Genomic DNA, 24,889 nt, shown 5'->3' with positions numbered 1-24,889 from the left:
AAAGGCAAGGGAACAGAGTCTTCCCTCAGAGGCTCTGGAAGGAACCAGTTCTGCCAACAGCCTGAGTTTCGGCCAGTGAATCAGGTGTCAGACTTCCGACTTTCAGAACCATAAAATGACAAACCTGTGTTCCCGTGAGCCAGTTAAGGTTGCCGTAACTCGTCAGAGAAGCAACAAGAAACTAACACGCTAACGAGGACTTCAGAGAAGAGGTGAAGTCTGGGCTAAACCCACAAGTTAGGGAGGGAGTCTGCCCAGCTGATAGGGACACAGGACCCAAGGGAGAAGGGGGTCACATTCTATAAAGATAAACAGCAGGAACAAAAGCACAAAGTTGTGAACGTACGGGAAGAATCCCAGGGGTTCTGCATGGTTAGACTGGGCGGGGGGGGGGGGGGGGTGGTACGTGCCGATGGGGAACCACAGAAGAGGCTCTAGGTAGGCTGGGGACAGAAGCCACTGTACTCTCCATAGTGATAAGCGTCTACCCCGTGGGAGGCCCCCCCGTTTCCCGTAAGCGAGCAGCTCCCCAAAGGCCAGATCTCCACCACCGTCACTTCTGCCCCTTGATCCATCTGTGTTACTCACTACTCAATACGGTAAAAAAGAAAACTCACTCTCCTATTTCTTAACTTTGCCTTGTCTGTCTAAGCAGTAATGTTGGTAAAATTAAAAGCCCGCTGGTTTCACGGACTGAGAGACCGTAAGACACCTGATAGAAACTTAAAATGTTCCTCTGCACACCATCACAAGTCATTTACAGATGGAGTTTGGGAAAGACAGCTAGAGGTCAAGAGGGGGCCCCTGAAGGGGAAGGGATGTTGTTATCAGACCTGTTTTAGAGGTGAATTCTGGAAGCAGGCAACAGAGCTCTGGGGTCCCTCTGTCAGATACCAGGCCTTTAATAAGCCATGCATGAGCGAGATGGACTTCTGCTTTTAAGGAGCTCGCAGGGCAGAAGCAGGCGTGGGTATGCAGGCAAAACCTGGGGGACACCAGAGAGCGAGGGCACGGATAAGACGGAGGGAAAAAGGGCAGGAATGGCAAAGGGGCAGGGGAGTAAATAAGGAAGCAAGGAAGGAAGGGAGGGAGAGAAATGATCCAGGAGAAAGACACGGTAGGCTCGATGGAAAGGGAGGGACACGTTGAGGCTGACACACACAAGCCACAGGGCATTGACTGTCGTGAGGGAGAGGGACGGTTCTGAGGGGTCTGAGGCCGGCTTCCGTCAGCTCAGGCAAATAGGTGGTGATGAGCTATTTCAGTCATTTCCAAATTGGAATTGTATTCATTCATTTTTTTGAATAGGTAATATAGACTCATATGCTTCATTACCCAAGATGTACGGAACAGGTGCCTGCCGGAACGTCTCCCTCCCACCCCTTCTGCCCAGATCTTCAATTCCTCTCCCTGGAAGCTCATGTCACAGCTTCTTAAGTCTCCTTTCAGAAATGCTTCGGGATTCCACAAGCACAGGTATATACAGTGTCCCTTGTACTTTCATTTATTTTTAATACAGGTGGTAGCATGTAGTCCGTATCTTTGATTTGTCTCCACTCTACCCTATACCTAGGAGATCATCCAATATAAACACATAAGGTTTTCCAGGGGCGCCTGGGTGGCTCAGTCGGTTAAGTGTCCGACTTTGGCTCAGGTCATGATCTCACCATTTGTGAGTTCGAGCCCCATGTCGGGCTCTGTGCTGACAGCTCAGAGCCTAGAGCCTGCTTCGGATTCTGTGTCTCCCTCTCTCTGTCCCTCCCCTGCTCGTGCTCTCTCTCTCAAAAATAAATATTAAAAACATTTTTAATTAAAAAAAATATGTAAGCTTTTCTCAAGCTGGCTCTTGCCCTCTATCATATTCTGTTGAATGACTGCACTATAAATCATATAACCAGACCCCTACTGATCAGCAATTCTGCAATGACTAACCTTGCACAATTATTAACTTTGTTGTGTGGAACTAATGTGAGTTTATCTGAAGGATAAAGTCCATGACAGGGAACTGCCGGGCCAGGGTACGAGATGAGGGCGCCGGGCAAGGGTGTGGACCCTTAAGCCAGACCACCCAGCTTTTGCCACGAACTGTGTATCACTGAGCAAGTCAACAGACCTCTCTCCGCCCAATTCTCTCGTTTGAAAACTGGGAAGAACTTCAGTACCGATAACACAGGGCTTTGAAAATATACAGAAACATATATATTTTGTTGAAGTATAATTAAGTAATAAGTAATAATTAAGTAATAATAAAGTAATAAGTAAAATAAAAAGCAGGGCACAGGTTTTAGGTTCAATGAGTTTTAACAGTTCATATACCCTTATCACTATTGCCCCAAACCAGAGAACACCTCCATCACCCCAGAAAGTTCCCTCCTGCCCATTTTTAGTTCGTTCTTGTACCCATGCCACACAAACCACTGTGACTTCAACTTCACAGATTAGTTTTGATTGTTTTTGGATCTATCGGTGAAATCATAAAATACACTCTGTTCTGTCTAGTTTCTTTCATTTAATGGTGATTTTGAAATCCATTTATATTATGTGGTAGTTAATTCTTTATTGCTGTATGGTATTCCGCCGATGGATACACCACTCTCTCCATTCTCCTGTTGAGGGATATTTGGGATATTCTCCAAATATCAAGTTTTTGGCTTCTACGAATAAGACCTCTTGCACAGGTCTTTCTGGAGGGATGTACGTCAACTTCTCTTGGGTAACTACCTAAGAGGGGATCTGTGGAGTCACGGGGTAGATGCATGTTTAACTGCTATGAAAAGAGAGTCCCTCAAAGCAGGAGCATCGCACGCACTCCCACCAGCAACGCATCAGGCTCTGGCTGGTCCACATCCATTCCAACCGTGGCCACGCTCTACGGACGAGGCGTGGATGCCCGCCCTCACCGCTACTACCCAACATCCGGCCGGAGCGTCTAGCCAACACAAAGAGAAAAAAGAAGGCCCAAAGACGGTCAACACTGCCAAACTGTCACAGAGGTCATACTCACAAACACGACAGTGTACGCAGAAATGTAGAACGCTCTGTGGCATCTAGAAAATATATAAATGCGAGGAACAAGAAAACTGACATTTAATGCAATCGTTTAGACGGCTGGCGGTATTTCCCATTTTGGCATTTGTCTCTTCGCTCCTTTTCTGCCTTCTTTTGGATAAATCACTTTTTTTTTCATTCTCGTTTTTTTCTCTTGTATGGAATTTCTAGCTTTCTTTTTGTGTGACCATTTATTCAACGATTTCTCGAGAGATTATAATGTGACTGCAAATTTTGGCGCATTTCCACATAATCTGCTATTTGACGAACAGCTCATGATCTAGGGTGGTGTAATTCAACGAATCCCCCTCCCACCTACTGTATTCCTGCTGCCTTACACTTCTTCATATGTTATAAATAAATATAGTCATTGTTATTTTTCAAGCCAGTAGTCTTTTTAGAATTTCTTTCAGCATTTCTTCTGGCCCGGGTCTGGGCTGAAAATGTCTTCATTTCACCTTTAGTTTTGAGAAAAAGTTTTGCCGGATGTACAATTTTTGCTTGGCAGGTCCCCCTCTGCACCCCCCAACCTGAAGATGCCACACTACTGTCTTCCATCCTCTTGTGTTTCTGTTGAGAAGTCGGTGATAACTCTTATCGCCGTTCTCCCACATAGATTGTGTTTTTTCAATACCCCCTCTGATCGCTTTTAAGATCTGCTCTTTGGTTTTGAGCAGTTTGAGCAGCCTACAGCGTATCTAGGCTACGGTTTGTTTTGTATTTATCCTGGTTAGAGTTTAGAGATATTTTTGTATTTACATATTGGTCACTTTCATCAATCTTGGAAAGTTCTTGCCCTTTATCTTTTGAATTACTTCTTTTGTTCCATTCTTTTCCCCCTTTCTGGGATGCCAATGAGGCGCAGGCGAATGAGGTATAATGAGAAACATACATCTGGTCTTTGTCATCAGGTTCTGATACAAATACCCTAAATCTCTTGGAATTTCTGAAGTGACAGGAGTGTCTTTAGTTCTCAGGAGGTGACTCCTGGCGGCTCCGACGCTGTCCCGGGACCGGGGAGGGAGGCGCCGGCTGCCACGAAGACCAAATACTGACTAGAGTGCTGGAACTTTCAGTCTCATCCCGCAACCTTGGGGAGCTGTGAGGGGCTGCAGGTGGAGCTAATCACCGGTGCCCAGCGAGTCAATGAATCACATCTAGTAATCAGACCCCTGTAAAAACGCCTTAACGACTGGGTTCGAAGAGCCGCTGGGTTAGTGGCGTATCCCAACGTTACGGGACAAGAAGCTCCTATGCTTGAGGCCCTTCCGGCCCTATGCACCTCTTCATCTGGCCATTCGTTTGTGTCCTTTATACTAAACCAGTAGACGTAAGTAAAGCGTGTTCCTGAGTTCTGTGAACAGTCCTGGCAAATTATCCAACCTGAAGCGGGGGCGGTCGTGGGAACTCTCGAGGTGATGGCCACGTCGGGCAGAAGTGTGGGCGCTCACAACTTGCAGCTGGCGTGGGAAGTGCCCGCGGCCTGGTGGGACTGAGCCCTTACGCCCGCGGCGCCCGACAGAATCCGGACACTGAGGCTGAGAAACGAAACGGAAGACTACCCCAAGAGGTGGGGAGGAGGAGAATCAGAGCTGTGTCCTGGGACGCCAGAGGCTTTGCAGGAAAAAGAAAAGGGTATCAAGACAATGCCAGATACTTCTAGAGAGAACGAATACAATAAAAAGCAACCTGTAGCTCCTATCTGGCTACTCACAAGCTGACGTTCAACTCTCCAACAGGGGTTCCAGTGGAATAATGGGGCAGAAGCCAGTAAGAGTACACAATTACAGAAAGCCTGTAATTAAAGAACAACTTTCTACTCAGCAAGTACTATGGGCTAGGCACTGGGGATACATTTGTGATCTTTTCAGATGAGGTTTCTCCTCTCACAGAACTTCTACTGGTGTGGTAGGAGCTGACAATAAATAGGTAGATAAATAGATGGACGATTAAAGATTTTTACTTACTATGAAGATATCAAACCATCGTGTGGTGATAGTGATTGAAGTGGTAATTTGGGATCGGACGGTAGGAAAAACCTCTCGGATAAACCCTAACACGTGAGAAGATCTAGCCATGTGAAAATTGGGAAAGAAGAAAACATTTCAAAAAGGGGAAAACAGGAAGTGCAAGGGCCCTGAGGCAGGAGAGAACAGGTGTTTGGAAAGGGCCGTGGCCACAGTGCAGTGACAGAGGAAAAAGTGATAAAAATCACAGTGAAGTTTCTAGTTATTATTCTCAGGGTAATAGGAAGCCACTAAAGATTTTTAAAGAAAAATAAGACCATCCAATTGATACTATCAAATTAAGACGATATGAAGGGCAGTGTAAAGATATGAATGTATTTTAAGACCAAGAACAAACAAGACTTACAGATGGATTGAATATAAAGTGTAAAAATGAAGGAGGACTCAAGGATGTCTCCTGGATTTGAGGTCTGACGGGACGGACAGTGAGAGGGAAGAAGACAGGCGCCATTTCCTAAAAGGCTAACGAATGAACACAGATCCAACGACAGAACGCTTTTCAGTTGGAAGTCGTGTGTCTGGGGTGAATAGGAGTGGATGAAGACCGTGGAGACAGAGGAAAAGAAGGGCTCAATTCAGAGAGCCAGGTGCCCCTCTGAAGAGGAAGCAATGAGCTCCGGAGCGCAAGACGAGAGGAGCAGGACACCTTTCCTGTCATGCCCTCAAAAACACACCCACAGGGCCAATCCGTGTTAGGCCCGAGAAATAAAGCCTTCAAGGACTCAGGCTAGGGCAAGGCGCAGGTAAACCGTCGTAAAATCTGGCAGAACGGAGGACAGAGCACTGCAGCCAGTGGCAAGTTGGCAAAACAGAGACCAAGTGACCGTGTTCAGGGAGAGCTCCCACAACGAGAAAACAGTGTGACTGACACGTTACGAGATAAGCGGAACATGTACAGGCGTGTTCTACAGTACGTGTGCTCAGGGAGCTGGAATCATACGCGCAAAGATAAGACGAGGTGACACTGCAGGGAGGCTGTGAAACTGTAAGCCGTCACCCAGGTCCAGAGTCCTAGGTTTGGGGTGAAGGCAGCAGAAGGCGGAAGCAGGGACTGGATTTGTGAGTCCGGCGGAAAACATGTAGCGCAGGAGCCGGTGAACTTCTTCTGTCAAAGGCCGATGTTTGCGGTTCTGCTGGTCACGGTCTCGTCACCTTTCCCGCTGTAGCGCAGGAGCGGCCATGAACAGTATGTACACGAACTGGTGTGACTGGATTTGGCTCCTGGGTGGTAAGTTTGCTGACCCTGAACTAGAGCCTCTAATTATTTATAAAACTGTAATAAACAATGTCTGGAATGCAATTTAAAAAATGCTGTGCATAAGAGGGGATAAGTCACTGTGATCGACAATCAAGACAATGAAGAGAAGGTCATCTGGAGAATGGATTGGTTATCAGACATGCTTATTTTTAACTTTTATTATGAAAAGTCTCACTCACAAAAGTAGAATCCATTACCCAACTCCAATAATCCACAACACTTTGCACTGCGTTATGTTATTAAAAATGGACTTGAAAATAACCATGTCTAGCCCATTTAAGAAAACAAAAACCCAGGGGCCCCTGGCTGGCTCTGCCGGGAGGGCACGCAACTCCTGACGTCCAGGTCGTGAGTTGGAGCCTCATGCCGGGTGTGGAGATTAAAGGAAATAAGTAAAATTTAAAAACCAAAAACCCAAACCCAGACTAACAATCTCAGCAGAGAAAAGGGAAACTAAAACAAACCTTAAGGGATATACTAGAACTTTAACTGAAGTCAAGAACTTCATGGTTCTTTAAGCAGGCTTCAAATCAGATTAGTTAGATGAAAAAGTGATTAACGAACTAGATGAAAGGCTAGGAAAAATACGTAGACGGAAGCATGAGGAAAAGAATGATGGAAAATGCAGAGAAGTATGGGACACCGACATGGAAACTTCTAGACTACAGTAACAGCCGCGTGACAGTGAGAGACGAGGAGAGAAAATGGAACAAAAGCAGTATTGAAGAGATAACGGCTGACAACCGTCCAACTTGAAAGGCATCACACCACAGGTGCCCGAAGTGCCACGAACCCGGGCAGGATAAATACAAGGAGAGCCTCTCCTGGAACACCAAAGGGGGGCAGCGGAAGGCCAGGGGAGAAAGGGAAACGTGGGAGGCACCCGGAGGAAGAACACGAAGTCAAGAGAGAAGCAAGCCTGACTCCTGACCTCAGGGGAGGCGGAGGGAGCTGGGAGCGAACGGGGCACGTGTTTCCGGAGGCATCCAAGAGACAGTAAGGAAAAACCGGGAATTCTACGCTCAGCGAAAGCGAACCTCCGAAGCGATCCTGACCTACGATTCAAAGCAGGTGTCGGGGGGCCGAGCGGCCTGCGGGGCGCTCGCACACTGCCGGAGGGGAGGGGGGGGAGCGTGGGGGCCCACGCAGGAAAACACCACTTTCTTCAAAAGTTACACACGCCTTTCAACCCGCCGCGGCAGCCAGCACCCAGGCGGCCCTCGGGGTCCTCACTCCTGGCGCCGATGTCCTTGCACGGGCCGCTCCCACGGGGCACGGGGCTCCGTGCGGCCAAGAGGACGTCACGGAAACGACAGGTGGTCATAAAGACACGGCAGCTTCCATCCCGGGCTCTCACGGACTCCTCATCCTGAGGATGACGGCTCTTGTGCGGTGAGGACGCTCAAGCGGTCGGAGGCAGGGGTCTACACGGCCAAGAGCCAGGATCACCCCGCTAAGCTGCTCCCGAATTCCTGACCCACAACAACTGTGAGAGATGCTGCATGTTCGTGTTTTTTTTTTTTTTTCTTTTTTAAGCTGCTAAGTGTAAGGGTAATTAACGTGTTACACGAAGACAGGTAACGAACATGCCTATGTTCTTCAGAAATTTGACCCTCAGGTATGTGCCCAAGAGTCACACACGGACATGCCCACAAAAAGAACTGTATGCAGATATTCACAGCCGCTTTATTCATAGTAGCTCAAAACTGGACTCTATTTAAATGTCCGTCACTAGGAGACTGGATAAACAAATTGTGGGACGTTCACACAATAGGATACTAGCCAGCAATAAAAAGGAACATGGATAAACCTCAATAACAGCGTGTTGAGCACAAGAAGGCAGCATGAATGAGTATAAGTAATAGGACTCCGTTTACATGAAGTTCACAAAACACCCACGTACTCTACAGTGACAGAAGGCAGAACGTGGTTATGCCGGTGAGGCGGGGTAGGTATACGAGGAAGGCCGCTGTCTGAGGGAACGGAAATATTCTGTATCTCGATGGTACGTGAACAGACACAAGGTAAAAATTCACAGAACTACACATTTTATTGCATGTAAATAAAAGCTCAGTTAAAAAAAAAAAGATAAATTAAAATTAAGACATTTTCAGGTAGACAACACTGTACCAGAAGAGGATACTAAAGCAAATACAAAACAGTGTTCTTCACAATGAAGTAAATGATCCCAGATGGAAGGTCAGAAATGCAGCAGGAACGCAGAGCAATGGAGGGAGTAGACATATGGAAGAAATCAACAGGAATGTGCACTGTATAACAATAACAAATGTCCTGTGAGATCTAGAATTAAAATACACTATAGGAGCATGCAAGGCAGGAAGCAGAGAAATTAGATTTGAGACCCCTGTATTGTCGGGAAATGTGGTGAAAGTAATTTATGTTAAGACTCAAATAAGTCCAGGATGCATAAAGTAATTTCTAGAGTAAACACTTAAAGAATAATAAAGGAATGTATAATTACCAAGATAACAGAAGGGAGAAACATAGCACTAAAAACAAAACAAAACAAAATTCAATCCGAAAGAATAGAGGGCAGGGTAAATAAAAAGCAAAGTGTAAAACCATAAGTTTAAACAGAAAGACATCGGTAACTATACGAAAGGTAAAATATACACTGAAATTAAAAGTCTAGTTGGGGAGTCCCGAGTCCAGCAGTGGTGCCGGTAACTTGCACCGGAATAACCGCCATCAACTGGTCAAGTGGAAAACCAGTGCTCCTGGCTAGAGGACCTCATTGGAGGCCACTGCCGTGGCTGGAAATAGAGTGGGAATGTCCTAGAAAGGAAGGAGCTGCAGAGGGGAGAGCCTTGAATCTATACATACACTCATCTCAAATCCACGGCTGACTCCAAACCGCGCACACACACGGGGGAGATTCCAAGGACAGCAACTCTCGGAAGGCTGGGAAAAAGCCGGGAGTCTGAATCCTGCCAACTCACAGGCGCCCAGAGAACACCCTGAATGAAAACCCACAAACAGTACCTGAGAGGTAAAGACGATATCCTGGGAAGAAGGGTTTGCCATGAGGCTAACGGCGACACTCCGAGACGACCATCGTAACCAAGTGGAAGAGCTCCCTAACTTCACTGTCTGCTCCAGCAGAACTTAGCACTCCTCAACAGAAGATAAGAGAATCTAAGATCTCTGTAACCTATCTTCTGCAGTATCCAGGATATAATAAAAAAACACTAGCTGTGCAAAGCAGCGTGACCCAAGGTCAAGAGAAAAGAGTAAACAGCAATAGATCCTGAGCTGATCCAGATGTTGGCATTAGCAGACAGGCGCTCTAAAAGAGGCTATTATAAATATAGTCAGGACTTAAAGAAAAAGAATCAGACTGAGTGAACAGATGGGGAATCGAAGCATATAAAATATAAAAAAGAATCCTATGAAACTCTAGAATTAAGGATAGTATTTGAGTAAAAATATACACTAGATGTACTTCAGAGACAGAAGAAAGGATCACTTGAACTTAAAGACAGATCAGATATAACAGGATCCTAAGAACACAAAGGAAAAGATGGAAAAAAACCAAAACAAACTCAGAAGCCCCAGGGCTCAGTCATCTGTTAGATCGTATCTAACAGGTTAATATACTTATAACTGGAATCCCATAGGCAGAGCAAAAGAATGGGGTAGACAAAACATTTAAAGAAATAATGGCTGGGGGCGGGGGGGCCTGGGTGGCTCAGTCGGTTAAGCATTCAATTCTTGATTTCAGTACAGGGCACGATCTCACGGTTGGTGGGTTTGAGCCCTGCATAGGGCTCTACACTGACAGCACAGAATCTGCTTGGGATTCTGTCCCCCCACCCCCCCAACCCTGCCCCTTCACTTGCTCTCTCTCTCTCAAATAAAATAAAATAAAAATAATGGCTGAAAATGTCCCAAATAATCAAATTTCTATTCTAAGAAACTCTGATCCAATGAACCCAGAGTATTTTATGCACCCAGCATATTATAGTGAACTGCTGAAAAAAAGAGAAAAAAAAGATAGATCTTAAAAGCAGCCCCAAAATAAAAAGATTCATCACATATAGAGTAACAAAGTTAAGGATGATTATAGGCCCCTCAACAGAAACCATGAGACCAGAATATAATAGAATAACATATTTAAAATCATGAAAGAAAAATCTGTACACTAAATCCCCAGGACTTACTTTCCAACGGGGAGTTTGTACCTTTTGACCACCTTCACCCATTTCGACTATGTAACGTACGGCGTGGTGCTATAGTTAATAATACCGTCTTGTGTATTTAGAGTTGCTAAGAGAGTGACTTAAAAGTTCTCATCTCAAGAAAAAAAGCTTTTGTGACTATGTGTGGCGATGGGTGTTAACTAAACTTATTGTACACAATAGGTACAAGTATCGAATCATTATGGTACACGACGGTAACAACAAAAATCGACCCGGAAATCTCTTAGCTAGCAAAAATATCCTTCAGAAGTGAGAATGCAGTACAGGCACGACGTCTTCCGATAAACAAAAACTGAGGGAACCTGTCGCCAGTTGCCCGGAATACATGAAACACTAAGAAAGTTCTTAGGCCAAAAGGAAATGACGTCGGATGAAAACTCACTTCTCCAGGAAGGAATGAGCAGCAGTGGATATGGCAGTATGTGTGTAAAATAACAAGAAATTAAAAAAAAATTTTTTTTAAACATTTATTTATTTTTGAGAGACAGAGCATGAGCAGGGGAGAGGTGAAGAGAGAGGGAGACACAGAATCCGAAGCAGGTTCCAGGCTCCAAGCCGTCAGCACAGAGCCCGATGCAGGGCTCGAACTCATGAACTGCGAGACCATGACCTGAGCCGAAGTCGGATGCTCAACCGACTGAGCCCCCCAGGTGCCCCAATAACAAGAAATTTTTTTGCTCCTCTTCGTCTTCCTGCCCTGAGTGACTGCTTAATGTCACAGTTGCTAGTTAGGTGGGCCATTCAGGTGGAGGGGTGGAGTGGCCCAGAGTGAGGTATGGCGGCTGGCCAAAGTCAGGAGTCCCCATCTGGGGAGAGGAAGGGGCCCTGGGCTCTGAGGGCCTGTGGAAGGCGAAGAAGCACCGAGAGCACAATGTTAATCATGCTTTCTTTACACCAAACAGCCAGTTGTCTTTCAATGACATTAGTAAAAAAAAAAAAAGCCACTTGTTTTTTAACACCTTTCTTTGCAGTAAGTTAACCATCGCTAAAAAAAAAAAAAAAAAAAAAAAATTAAAACAGTCCTCAATTTAGAGAAAACTTAGGAGCACAGAATTTATTTATCCTGAACCATGTGACAATAAGCTGCCTCATTACCTCTGAAGGTCAGCAGGCATTTCCTAACAGCACGAATATTCTCCTCCATGAGCACAACGAGCCTAAAAATCATGAAATTCACGATACACCATCACCACGCATTTCTCAGAACCCATCTGAGTTTTGCCAACTGTCCCAGTGATCGAGTTTCGGGTAAAAAACCCAGTTCAAAGTCACATGTAACTAGTGGTCATGACTCTTTAGCCTCCTTCAATCTGGATCGGTTTTTCAGTCTTTCTTGACTTTTCTGGACTTTTGAAGATTACAAGCCTGTTGTTTAGTAAAATGTTTTTCTCAGTTTGAATTTCTCAGATGTTGGCTCACAATCAGACCCATCAGGGATGATCACAGTTGTAAAGTTCACTTAATGTAATTGTGGCAGCTATAGAATATGTTCCCGTTTTTGTGTTTCAAACCCCCCCCTCCCCCCCCCCCCCCCACTTCAAGAGCGGAGCGCCATTCTGTGTGCTGCACACGTGGGGTGGGTAATGTGGTCACCCCTCTAAAGAACAGAAGCCATGGCAGGGGACTCCTAAATGCGTCATGAAGTACGCTGCGACCCCCCCTCGCTCTCCTGTGGCTCGCCTGTCCTGGGGAAAGTCAGCGGCCTTGCTCTGAGGACACGTAAGCGGCCCTGTGGAGAGGCTCGAGTGGCAGAGTTCTGAGCTGAGGCCTCCGGCCACCGGCTGTGTGAGGGCACCATCTTGGAAGCAGATCCTTCGGTCCCAGCCAAGCCTTCATTTGACTGTGGCCCCGACTGACTGCAACACCACGAAAGACTCTGAGCTAGAACCATCACCAGCTAAGCCTCTCAGATCCCTGATCCACAGGAAGGGTGAGAAATCAATTTGAGATAGACCAAAGAACTCAACGTAAAGCTAAAACTATGAAGGAAATATAGAAGAATATTGTGGAGACTCTGGGACAGGCAGAATTTTCTTAGAGAGGACCAAATAAGCATGAATCAAATAAGACAAAATTGAGGGGCGCGTGGGTGGCTCAGTTGGTTGAGCTGACTTCGGCTCAGGTCATGATCTCCTGGTCTGTGAGTTCGAGCCCCGCGTCGGGCTCTGTGCTGACCGCTCGGAGCCTGGAGCCTGCTTGGGATTCTGTGTCTCCCTCTCTCTCTGCCCCTCCCCCGCCCATGTTCTGTCTCTGTCAAAAATAAACATTAAAAAAAATTTTTTTAAATAAACAAACAAAAAAGACAAAATTGATAGCGTGGACTTTATCAAAATTAAAACTCCTCTTTATCAGAAGAACTCATTAAGGAAATTAAAACAAACTCCAGGGGCGCCCGGGTGGCTCAGTTAGTTAAGTGTCTGACCTCGGCTCAGGTCATGATTTTGCAGTTTGTGGGTTTGAGCCCCACGTCAGGCTCCATGCTATGAGCTCAGAGTCTGGAGCCTGAAGCCTGCTTCAGATTCTGTGTCTCCCTCTCCTTCTCTCTCTGCCCCTCCCTCGCTCATGCTCTGTCTCTCTCTCAAAAATAAATAAACATTAAAACAAATTAAAAAATAAAAAAGAAAACAAACCCTAAATGAAAAAGGCGACAGACCTGAATATTGAATACCACTTCATAAAAGACAGGCGAGTGACAAAAAAGCACGCGCAAAGATACGTAACATTATCCGTCATCTCGGAAATGCAGATTAAGGGTGCAATGAGATACCATTTTGTATCCACTAGGACAACTAATGTGAAAAAGACAGACAAATACAGGTGAGAACGTAGAACAGCTGGAATTCTACACATTGATTGATAGTGGGAGGGTAAAATGATACAACTACGCTAGACAACTGTCTGCAAACCTCTTATGAAATTATATATCCACCTACTCTGTGAACTAGAAATTCCAAACCTAGTTATTTACCCAAGGGAAATGAAAACCTATGTGTACAAGAAGACTTGTAAAAGAAGGTTCACGGTATCTATGGTCACAAGAGCCAAAACCTGGAAACGATCTGGAGGTCCAAAACCCGAAGAGATAAATTGTGACCCATTCATATGAGAACATCACTCACCAATTAAAAAATTGGCAGTACTATAATACATGTAGCAACACAGCTGAATCTCCAAAACATTTGTTTTATGAAGAATAAACTAGACACCATTTATTTCATTTAGGTGAAATTCAAGAACAGGCAAATCCATCCATAGTGACTGAGATCACCACAGCTGCTGCTTAGGGGAATGAGACTCACAGAAGGAACTTTCTGAGGTGATGTAAATTTCTGGAGTTTAATTAGGGTGTTGGTTACATACACCCTCCCAGATACATCACCAGAATCAAATCATAAGCTGCTTACAAGAGACCCACCTTAAATATAAAGACACGGAAGGGTTAAAAAACAAAAGAATGAGAAAATATGCAGCACGCAATTCCCAACCATAAGAAATTATACTTCAAGGCAAAATGCACCCTAGAACTTAAAAGAGTACATTTCAGAATGTTAGAAGGCTTGCATTACCAGGAAGATATAAAATTCTAAATTTATAGGTACTTAATGTTTTGATAAAATGAAACAGAATGAACAGGGTAAACAGATAAACACATAACCATGGTGAGAGTTTCTAATCCACTTCTCTCAGGAACTGTTGGATTTAGACAGACCAAAAAACTAGCAAGGATAACAGAAAGAATAAACAACATGATTAATGAACTTGACCTAATTCCATTCATAGAATACAGCACCTAACAGGTGCACAGTATGCAAACTTTTCAAACACATATGGAATACGTGTTCCTAAAATTGACATATGCTGTGTCACATAGTAAACTGTATCATATTTTAAAGGACTTAAATCATAAAATTACGTTGTCACCTCAGTACAATTATGTCAGTGATCATTAACAAAAAGTTAACTAGAGAACTTCCTTGTATTTGAAAATTGAGAAACACATCTAAATGACACTTAAATCAAGGATGTAATCTTTTTTTTTTTTTAATTTTTTTTTAACGTTTATTTATTTTTGAGACAGAGAGACAGAGCATGAACGGGGGAGGGGCAGAGAGGGAGGGAGATGCAGAATCAGAAGCAGGCTCCAGGCTCTGAGCCGTCAGCCCAGAGCCCGACGCGGGGCTCGAACTCACGGACCGTGAGATCGTGACCCGAGCCGAAGTCGGATGCTCAACCGACTGAGCCACCCAGGCGCCCCGGTAATCTTTTTTTAAAAAAATGTTTATTTTTGAGAGAAAGCAAGCATGTACACACAAGGAGGGGAGGGGCAGAGAGAGGGGGTGTGGACAGAGAATCCAAAGTGGGTTCCATGCTGACAGCAGAGAGCCTGATGCGGGGTTCAAACCCATCAACCGTGAGATCATGACCGGAGCCGATGTCAGAAGCTTAACCGACTGAACCACCCAGCCGCCCCAAGGATGTAATCTTTTTGTTTTTGTTTTTTTATTTTTTTACATTTATTTATTTTTGAGAGAGACAAAGTGTGAGTTGGGGAGGGACAGAGAGAAAGAGAGAGAGGAGACACAGAATCTGAAGCAGGCTCCAAGCTCTGAGCTGTCAGCATAGAGCCTGATGTGGGGCTCAATCTCAAGAACTGTGAGATCATGACCTGAGCCGAAGTCGGAAGCTCAACCGACTGAGCCTCCCAGGCGCTGCACCCAACCCCCCCACAAGGATGTAATCTTACCAGAAAGTGAAAAACATTCTGAAATGAACGATAAGGAAATTATGATATACAAAAACTTGTTGGAATCAGCAAGAGCTATGGTTAAGGTTTCAAAATGTAATCACTACAACTGGGGTGCCTGGGTGGCTCAGTCGGTTGAGTGTCCAGCTCCTGATTTTGGCTCCGGTGGTGATCTCACAGTTCGTGAGACTGAGGTCCATATCGGAATCCCTGCTGGGGATGCTCTCTCTCTGCCCCTCCCCGTCTTGCGGGCGTGAAAAAAATAGGGACTGAGAATCAATGATATAATCATCTACCTCAAGAAGTTAGAAAAGAGCAGCACATCGAATAGGACAGAAACAATCAAGATACGAGCAGAAATTAATGAATTACTAAGTGGACATAGTGTAGAGCCGATCAAGGGCAAAACTCATGTTAGAAATGTAAAAAGGGTTATCAGTTTAGAATCTTAACATCTTTATGCGAATTGGAAAAAGTTTATGGAAGAGCCAAAATCCTTAAAAAACCCACAAGACTCCAATATCAAAACCAATACAAGAAGAAATAGATAATGTGTAAATGAATAACCTTACAACTCTGAAAAGAAATTGGCTCCTTAAACTCCACTCTACAAGGATGCCTAGAAGCCCAGATGGCATCACTGATGAATTTTACTAATCACTTAAAAACTAAGAGCAATTTTATACAAACTCTTCGGTAGAAGAGTATCCCAGCTCATTTTGTAACAGAAGCAAAACCCTGACACCAAACTTGACATGCACATTACAAAATTATTACATGACAATCTTACTGAAACATACACAAAAAGCCCAAAAAATAGCGAACTAAAGCCAGTGATATATAAAAAGAATAATACATCATGATCTAAGTGGATCTATTCCAAGAAAATTCAGCAGTGTAATTTACCACATTAACAGCATAAAAGAGAATAATTACATGACCGATCCAGTAGATGTACAAAAATCTTTTGATAAACCCCACACTTGTTCACGTAAAAAAAGAAAAAAAAATCCCAGCAAATGATGTAAAGAAGGACACTCTGTAATGTGATGAGGCACATGGACAAAAAAAAAAACACTCAAAAAACAAAAAACCTACAGCAAATATATTTAATAGTATGACAGTGAAAGCTTTCCCCCTAAGATTAGAATAAGGATACCCAGGACCACATTTCAATTCAATATTGTACTGGAGATCCTACTCAATTCAATAAAAAAAGAAATAAAAAGTTTAAGATTAGAAATGAGTACATTTCAAAACAGTACCATATAGTATATTAACAGCATAAAATTGCTTTGGAACATCAAACCCTTAGGATAAATATAATGAAAAATGTGCAAGTCCACTATATAGAGAAGTAGAAAAAACACTGAGAGAAAATAAAGAAGCTTGTCTAATAAATGGAATAATCAATGTTCATACATTAGAAAATTCAATATCATAAAAAGGTCATTTCTTTCCAAACTGATCTATAAATTCCGTGGAATGCCAATCAGAAACAGTGGAGGTTAACATGTTGGTATGTGTGAGAATGGACAAGACGATTTTTTAATGTTTATATGGAAATGCAAGGCAAGACATTCTTGAAGAATAACACAAGGCCACATCATTGGACATTAAGACTCATCACAAAGATACAGAAGTGAAAAAACTGTGATATTGGCACAAGGACCCGGGAAAAAAAGACCAACAGTCTCTTTAAAGGATCGCTGATCCATTCTGACTGAGGCCAAAAAAAAAAAAAAAAAAAGTATATTATGAATCTTGTAAGATGCAGGAGTGAAGAGTGAAACATATCCCGGTAATAGCACAAAGCACAAGAGAGAAAACGAAAGTATATTCTTGTAAGGTTCTTCTACCATACGTGAAAATTGTGTATTATTTGAAGGTAGACCGAAAACGAAGTACGTTGTAAATCCTAGCGCAACCACCAAAGTGATAAAGCAAAGAAACAGAGCTACCAAGCAGACAGTGGAGCTGAAATGGAATCATCAACATGGGCCAAATAGGAAGGTAGATTTAAGCCAAACCATATTGATGGTTACAAGCAATAAAAATGGTCTTTTTCAAAGAAGTAAAAATGGTTTGTCTGTTTTAACATTTATTTTATTTTTGAGAGACTGCACGCGTGCAAGTGGGGGAGGGGCAGAGAGAGAAGGGAACGGAGGATCTGAAGCGGGCTCTGTGCTGGCTGAGAGCAGAGAGCCCCACGTGGGGCTCAAACCCACGAACGGTGAGATCAGGACCTGAGCCGAAGTCAGACGCCTAACTGGTTGAGCCACCCAGGTGCCCCCAAAATGGTTCAAATCAGTATTATGCAACACAGCTTCTTTTCATGAGAACTGAAAGATAGCTCGGATGACTGAGGAACTAAATTTTTAATATTAACTTAAGTTCAAATAGCCACATGGGGCTTTGGCAACCGTGCTGAACAGTAAAGGTCTAAACACTCCAATTTAAAAGTAGAGACTGTCAGATTAAGCTTAAAAGCTGGACCCATAATGCTGTCTACAAGAAACCTCCTTCAAATAGATGACATAAACGGGTTAAATGTAAATGGATGGGAAAAGATACGCAAACGCTAATCAACAGAGAGCTGAAGAGCCTGTATTAATTTCTAAAGTAAAATTCAGAATCAGGGCTATTACCAGGGAAAAAGATGTTTTATGATGGCGAGGGGGTCAAGTTATCAAGAAAAATAATGCGACACGTGGAAACACTCAATCTAAGAGCTTCAAAATACATGAACAAAAACTGATTAAATTGAACAAAAGAGAAATAGACAAATTCTCAATTCGGGTTGGATTTCAAACACTCCTGTCACTGCAAATGAGAGGGGGGGAAAAACAGTAAAGATAAAGACATAAACAGTGCTGTTAACCAAGCTAACATTTATAGAACACATTTTTTTCTCGTGCACATGAACATTTGCGAAGACCATATTCTAGACCATAAAACAAATGTCAGATGTAAAAGGTCTGAAATAATAGTGAATACATTTTCTGACCACAATAGATTTAAACTAGAAATCAATAATCGAAAAATTTCGGGAAAATCCCTAATAATTAGAGGTTAGGGACTACTTCTCAACAACCAACAGATCAAGCAAATCACAAGGGAAATAAATACTCTGAACTAAATGAAAATGAAAATACAGTGTATCAAAATCTGTAGGATTCGCTTAAACCAGTTCTTACAGGGATATTTACAGTTTTTTTTTTTTAATTTTTTTAATTGTTTTTTTTTTTAAATTTTTTTTTAATTGTTTTTATTTTATTTTTGAGACAGAGACAGAGCATGAGCCGGGGAGGGGCAGAGAGAGAGGGAGACACAGAATCCAAAGCAGTCTCCAGGCTCTGAGCTGTCAGCACAGAGCCTGATGTGGGGCTCGAACTCACGGAGTGTGAGATCATGACCCGAGCTGAAGTCGGATGCTTAACCGAGCCACCCAGGTGCCCCAATTTACAGTTTTGAATGCTCATATAATGGAAAAAAAAAAAAAAAAGGCCCTAAAAATCAATATTGTAAACTTCCAGGTTAAAAAACTTAAAAAAAAAGAATTAGCCAAAATAAGCAAATGAGGAAAAAAAAAGAAACCAAAAAGCAAAAATCAATGAAATAGAAAATATAGAAATATTAATGAAATAAGCTGGTTCTTTGAAAAGATCATTAAAATTAGTAAACTGGACAGATCCTAAAGATATTAAAATGATAATAAAATGTTTTAAATGAATTTTATGTCAATAAATTAAAAAATAGATACAACAGACAAATTCACTGTAAAACACAAACTACCAAAGCTTACTTGGGAAGAAATGAATACACCTGTATCTACTAAAGAAATTTAATCTGTTGTTAAAATTTTGTTTTTAATAATTAAAAAAAAATGTTTGAGAGAGAGAGAGAGAGAGGTGAGGAGGGGCAGAGAGAGAGAGAGAGGGAGGGAGGGAGGGAGGGAGAGAGAATCTTAAGCAGGCTTCGAGCTGACAGCACAGAGCCCAACGCAGGGCTCCAACTCACAAACCATGAGATCAGGACCTGAGTGGAGATTAAGAGTTAGATGCTTAACTGAGCCAGCCAGGCGCCCCTGTAGTTAATTTCTCTGACAAAGAAAACTCCTTACTCAGATGGCTTCATTTGTGAATCACGCGAAACCTTTAAGGAAGAAATAACACCAATTCTACATAAACCCTTGCAAAAAAGTAGAAAAGGAGAAAACATTTCCTAACTTATTTTATGAGGCCCTGATACCGAAACAAGAAAAAGACATTATAGAAAACTACAGAGAATTCTTCACCTCATAGAGGCAAAAACCCTTAGCAAAATTTTAATAAATCAAACCCAATAATGTATTTTGGAGGGGGGGTGAGAGATGGAGAGAGAATGAGTGGGGGATGGGCAGCCAGCAGTGAGGCCCATGTGGGGCTTGAACTCATGAACCATGAGATCATGACCTGAGCTGAAGTTGGACGCCTAACCGGCGGAGCCATCCAGGTGCCCCCAAACCCAATAATGTATTAAATAACGCACAATAACCAAGTAAAATTTTTCCTAGGAACACATTTAATCTTTTAGTATAGATTGTTGTTATCCACTATTCTAAGACTAGAAAAGAAAATAAGAACAGTTCAAAACATGTAAAAACAAAACACAAAACAAAACCCCCTGACAGAATTCAACATAATTCCTGATGAAAGATCTCACTGATTTAGGGATAGAGGAGAACATTTTCTTTTCAACCTGACAGTGGGCACCTATAAAAAAACCTAGGGCCTAACCATCTAACTTAATGGTAAAAGATCTAATGTTTCCTACCCCAAGATCGGGAATAAGGTAAAGACATCTGCTCTTACCACTTCTCAACAAAGTACTGGAGGTCTCAGCTAATGTAATATGGCAAGCAAAAAAAAAAAAAAAAAAGAATAAAAGACATACCGATTGGAAAGGAAGAGGTAAAACAGTCTATTACCTAGGACATGATTGTACACCTAAGAAAATCCCAAGGCATCTACCAAAAAAGTGCCTGAACTAAGTAAATTTAGGAAGTCACAAGATACAAGGCCAACACATATAAATAAAATTTATTCTATATTTCAGCAACAAACAATTAAAAATTGAATTTAGGGGGGGTGCCCGCGTGGCTCAGTCGGTTAAGCGGCTGACTTTGGCTCAAGTCATAATCTCGCGGTTCATGAGTCCAAGCCCCACAGTGGGCCCTGCAGTGACAGTGTGGAGCCTGCTTCAGATCCTGTCTCCCTCTCTCTCTGCCCCTCCCCCACTCATGCTCCCACCCTCCCTCTCAAAAATAAAAACATTTAAAAAAATTGAGATTACAGGAAACTACCCCAAAAACCAAGAGCACACTTTACACACTGTATGTTAGCCAGATTGACAAATTACATTAAAAATAAATTGAAATTAGGGGCAGCTGGGTGGCTCAGTTGGTTAAGCACTCTTTTTTTTTTTTTAATCTTTATTTTGAGAGACAGAGAGACAAAGTATGGGGGGGGGGGGGCGGGGGAAGGGAGGAACAGAGGGAGAGGGAGACACAGAATCCAAAGCAGGCTCCAGGCTCTGAGCTGTCAGCAGAGCCCGACATGGGGCTCAAACTCACGAATCACAAGTTCATGACCTGAGGTGAGTTGGAGGCTCAACGGATTGAGCTACCCAGGCGTCCCGCGGCTGACTCTTGAGCTCAGCTCAGGTCATGATCTCAGTCATGAGATTGAGCCTCACGTTTGGCTCCATGCTGAGCATGAGTTTGCTTGGGATTCTCTCTCTTCCCACCCCCCCCCCATCTCTCCTTCTCTCTCTGCCCCACCCCTGCTCGTGTGCTTGCTCTCACGTGCCCTCTCTCTCTCTCTCTCTCTCAAAATAAATAAATAAAAACTGAAATAAAAAAATTCCATCTGCTGATCATAAAAACACACAAACTACTTGGGAAAAATTTAACAAAATATGTGCAAAGCCTGCACACTGACAACTAAAAAACTTTGTGGACAGAAATCAGAAATAAATTAGTGCAGAAGTATGCCATGTTTACGGATAAGAAGACACAATATTGTTAAGATGTCGACTGTCTCCAAATTATTCAGTAGATTAGCTATATTCCCGATGAAAATTTCAGGGTTTTTTTGTTTTTCTTTTCTTCACAAATTGGGCATTCCGATTCTAAAGTTCAAACAGAAATATAAAGGACTGAGGGGAGTCAAACAGATTTTTAAAAGTATGAATACAATGGCCGTACACTGCCTGATTTCAACATTTGCAGATTTCAAGATGTCTACAAATCTACAGCAACCAGGGCCACATATCGTACTACCACTACGATACACAAATGGATCCATGCAACAGAAATGGACCCGCACATACAACTAATTTTTGACAGAGGTGCCAAGGTAATTTAATTAAATAAATGCAGAATTCATCATTAACAAATGTTGCTATAATGACTAGACCGACACATGGGAAAAAATGATCCTTGACTTCCTTTGCACAGTAAACTACAGCTAGTAGAATTAAGTCATAAACTAAGATTTAAAACATAAAGGCGTAAGAATTCTAAACAAAAGCATAGGAGAAAATCTTGATGATTTTGGATGGATGCGTAAGACAAAAAACGTGAACTATAAAAATAATTGATACACTGGACTTGATCAAAAAACACCTTTGCTCTTTAAAAGAAACTGTAATCGAAAGTTTAAGAAGAAAGTTTTTGAAGTGTGGAAGTTAACTAGTTGTTGGCGTTGAGGGAAGTGAGCAGCAGGGGGGACGGCAGCAACATGAGGCGGGAGAACAGGGCATAGCGGGGGGTGGCCAGGTCCTGGAGTTCAGGGGAGGCTCCAACACCCCTTACCAGGTGTTGGTGTGCTGGAGGGCAACCCTTGTCTTCCCTAGTTCTCTTCCTCCGTGATCATGCTCCCTTGTTGTCTTCTCCTCTCCCGTCCCCCCAACGCCTGTTTTGCAAATGTAGGTCTTCCCCAGCTGTGTCCTGCTCCCCACGTTTCCCACGAGTGCTCTCATCCCTCCCACAACTCAACTTCACCTGTGCACTGTAGTCTCAAGTCAACTTCTCCAGGCTTCCCCTTAGGGCCAGGCCCATATTTCCAACCCGTGATTTGGACCTCGTCCCCTGCAGAACTTGGTAGCCATCCCTGTTCCTGTCCTAAGACCCTCACTCCTCCCATACTCATGGGCCTTCCCTAATGGCCAAATATGTCACACAGGGTGGGGTGAGGGGAAGCATGGGCCCTAGGAGCCATCAGGCCTGGACTTAAATTGGAGCTATCTGTGGAAGATGGGAATTTAGACATTCTGCCCCTCCTACCTCCCTCTGCACCTATGCCCTCCGTCCATCTTTGGGAAATGGAAATTAAAACCAGAATGAGGTACTACCATGCACCCTCCAACACAGCTAAAATTAAAGACTGCATCATCCACTCATCTTCCAATTTTTAGACAGGGCTTCCAAATGCTTTACACCTCCACTGTTTCCCTTGAGAATCAGCCATTCCTTTATGTTTGGCCAAGCCCCTGTTACCTATTATGCTCTCAGCACACTCCCATGTTTCTCTTTTGTAGCACAGATAAAGGTCCAATAAATCATTTCCTGCACATTAGTTTTAGGATGGATCTCTTTCCTCCTTGTAGGGAAGGTCCACCAGGGCAGGAACCGATTCTAGCTACATTAGGGGTTGGCCAACTTTCTGAGAAGGGCCAAACAGCACATATATTCAACTTTCTGGGCTACAGGACCTTAGTCACAACTATTCAACTCTACCACTGTAGCCAGAGAGCAGTGGAGACAGTGTGTGCGTAAGTATGACTGTGATTCGGTAAAGTTTTATCTATAAAAACAGCAGGGAGGCCAAAGGTCCAGTCTGCTGACCCCTGGCTTAAATTACCAGCACCCAGTCCAGCATGTGGCATATAGAAAGCGCTCAATGAATAAAGAAAAAAAAAAAGAAAAAAAAGCCCTTGTTTCTTGTTTTTGTCAACTCGATGGAAACCAGTACGGAGGGAAGGTGGTTTTAGTGGGATGCTGGGGGTGGAATGGAGACAACAGTAGGTCCAAGAGTGAACAGCAGTTGAGGGAGCAGCAACCTCTCTTCCAGGAGTTCCCGCCACCGGCACGGCAGGCTTGGGAAATGGTATGGTCTTAGGACAGCAGGTGAGTCGGGGACACGTTTGCAGGCCGTGACAAGGAGGCGGGGCGCGGGAAGAAGAAAGGGACAAGTGGTGATGAGGGGGCTCCAGGGCTCAGGTGTGAGGGGAGCTGGTCACAAAAGGAGGAAGATACCTGCGGAGGCCGAGAGAAAAGAAACCAAGTGGAAGGAAATGAAGGGAAACCTCATCTTCCTCTTGCCTGTGAAATGTGAGCCAAGACCCCCTGGTGAAGAGAGCGGGAGTCAAGGTGGGGGAACCCACCCAGGCTGGGGAAGTGGACGCCCAGGACGGGGCTGCTGGCCTCATCACCACCACCGGAACCGGAACCGTACCCCTCCTGTTCTGTCTCCTTGTCTGAGAGAGCACTTTTCACCAAGGTGGCATCTGCGTATTCCAGAGCCGTGTTTCCAGCTCTGACCTGGTGTGAAATGTGTCACGCACTGAGTCACCAGCACGACTTGCTATCACTTCCTGTCACTTCGCTTTCCCAGGCAGGTAGCAACAGGCAGGCCCGAAGGCGGATGAGGTCACGTTTTACACAAGTGCACATACGCGGTTCTTTCTTGAAGGATACAGAAAGGCATTTTAATTTCAGAACGATAGTGGTGGTTTCACCTCCATGCCTGCAAACGGGATTGTGTACGTTGTAAAGTGTTTCTGCAGGAGCACTGAATGTTTCTTTAAATGGAAGATACCATTTGATTGGGGGTTTGCAATAAAAATAGCATAGCAGCTATTTAATTTTATAAGCCTCGCACAGTAGTAAAACCTGTAAGACACAACTTCTCACAGCAAAAGTCTTAGTATTACAACACTTAGTTACCCTGAAAGGTTTTCTCACAAAAACCTATATAGCCAGTCAGTTTCACTTACCCAAAGAACCAGACACCAGGAAAAAGCTGCCATTTCAACATTAATGTATTAATTCATTATTCCTACTTGCGCAGGAATGTATGAGAAGGAGACAGGAGCAGTGGTGACGCGGCCAGAAGCGCTGTCCTGGGCGTCCGCTTACCCACGTGCCAGCCCTCCCAGTCTGACAGATGCCTCCCACTTTTCAGGAAAAGAACTAAAACCATCTAAGTATCTTCCAGTTGATGTCCCTGAAAGAGGATTACCAGGACCTCTTTTCTTCTGCTTTATTTCAAGACGTAATTGTCGTTCATATTTACAGACTGAAGCACGCTCTACGTAAAACTTTAACTTGGATTTTTAGTGTGAAGTGTTCACCTCACAAATCAAAAGACAACTTTCCCCAAACACACCGGTCTTCACGGTACTTTTTTTTTTTTTCTTTTTTTAATTAAAAAAAAATTATTTTTTTAACGTTTATTTATTTTTGAGACAGAGAGAGACAGAGCATGAGTGGGGGAGGGGCAGAGAGAGAGGGAGACGCAGAATCCAAAACAGGTTCCAGGCTCTGTGC

The 24,889-nt window shown here is 43.5% G+C and overlaps 1 protein-coding gene across 3 annotated transcripts in view; it reads right to left on the bottom strand.

The window, feature by feature from the left end:
• RAB22A (RAB22A, member RAS oncogene family) overlaps positions 1-24,889 on the bottom strand; it is a 56,934-nt gene that overhangs the window by 30,625 nt on the left and 1,420 nt on the right. The gene's annotated exons all lie outside the window — the stretch shown is intronic.

The sequence above is a fragment of the Panthera onca genome, chromosome A3, assembly GCF_046562875.1.
Source record: "Panthera onca isolate mPanOnc1 chromosome A3, mPanOnc1 haplotype 2, whole genome shotgun sequence".
Classification (NCBI taxonomy): Eukaryota; Metazoa; Chordata; class Mammalia; order Carnivora; family Felidae; genus Panthera; species Panthera onca.
Note: the sequence above shows the minus strand (reverse complement) of the source record. Positions and strands in the feature narration are given on the sequence as shown.